Source organism: Erinaceus europaeus, assembly GCF_950295315.1.
Source record: "Erinaceus europaeus chromosome 6 unlocalized genomic scaffold, mEriEur2.1 SUPER_6_unloc_35, whole genome shotgun sequence".
Lineage (NCBI taxonomy): Eukaryota > Metazoa > Chordata > Mammalia > Eulipotyphla > Erinaceidae > Erinaceus > Erinaceus europaeus.
This window is the reverse complement of record NW_026647142.1, coordinates 186,284-187,652: the sequence shown is the minus strand read 5'-3', so window position 1 is coordinate 187,652 and position 1,369 is coordinate 186,284. Positions and strand designations below refer to the sequence as shown.

The following is a 1,369-nucleotide window of genomic DNA, read 5'->3' as shown; positions in this document are numbered from 1 at the left end:
TGTTTTTCCTCTCTCTCTCTCTCTCTCTCTCCTCCCTTTCTCCCTCACTGATTAATAAATCTTTTAAAAGAGCTTCAGCATATGTAGAACCAGAGTTCAGACAGACCTGGGATCCCACACATACAAATCCAGATCTCCTGCCACTGAACCGCCTCCCAGGTTGCATTAACTGGCTCTTTAAAATATTATAATTATTTATATGTGTGTACATATATTTTATAATCATTTTTTTGAAAAAATATGGTATGCCTCATGAATCTGTGTGTAATCCTTGAGCAGGGGCCATGCTAATCTTCTATGTAACATGCCAATTTTAGTATATGTACTATGGAAGCTAGGACTATATTATAATCTTATTTAAAAAGTGTTAAGAGATGGAGACAGTTGGAGTCAGGCAGTGGCACAGCGGGTTAAGAGCACATGGCGCAAAGCTCATGGACCAGAGGAAAGATCGCGGTTCTAGCCCCTGGCTCCCCACCTGCCCGGGAGTCCCTTCACAGGTGGTGAAGCAGGTCTGCAGGTGTCTGTCTTTCTCTCCCACTCTATGTCTTCCCCTCTTCTCTCCATTTCTCTCTGTCCTATCCAACAACAACGACATTAATCAGCACACAATGTTAAGCAACAAGGGCAACAAAATGGAAAAATAAATAAAAATTAAAAAGAGTGGAAAAGAATAGACAAGAAAAAAAAAGAAAGGGAGACAATGAGACCTTGGTGACAACAACAACAACAAAAATAAAATAACCTATTTATACTTTAGAATTGCAGAATGGCTAGGGCAATGGCTCTGTACGAATTAAGTCCTGAATTCAATCCCCAGATTTGCATGTGCCATATTCATGCTCTGCTTCTCTTTTTTGTATTAATAAATAACATTTTTCCTTTTTTTAATTTCATTTTTTTAATTTCATTTAAAAAAAAAAACCGCGGTTCCTACCCAGCTCCAAGATAGGCTGCTGCCTGGCTCTGTGGGGCTCCTAGTGCAGCTCCCACCTGCCAGCATCCTGGCTGCCCCATTGTGTGACTAGGCAGACTGCAGTCTCCCCAGGACTGTCCCCACAGACACAAGAACCCCAGGCGACCCCTGCCCACCCCCGACCACACACAGAGCCCTGCCAGGCCCAGGCCACCGGAACGAGGGGGGTTGGGGGTGGATGTTGGCAGTGCCCTCCAGGACCAGCAGGTTGCAAAGTGCCAGACCTTCATCCCAGACCCAATCCACAGCCCGGGCCCAGGGCTCAACAAGGGTTGGAGCCAGCTGGCTTGGGGCACCCCTCTGAAATGCATGTCTCTTCTGAGAGAGACAGAGGCAGAGAAAACACTCCAGTTCTATTAGTGCGAGGAGACCCCCAACCTGGACCCGCACCCC

At 46.1% G+C, this 1,369-nt stretch overlaps 1 non-coding gene across 1 annotated transcript; it reads right to left on the bottom strand.

Moving 5' to 3' along the window:
* Nucleotides 1-234: 234 nt before the first annotated feature.
* On the bottom strand, nt 235-341 carry LOC132536186 (U6 spliceosomal RNA). Its single transcript, XR_009547851.1, has one exon. It is a non-coding gene; the product is annotated as a U6 spliceosomal RNA (small nuclear RNA).
* Between the last annotated feature and the right edge of the window lie 1,028 nt (nt 342-1,369).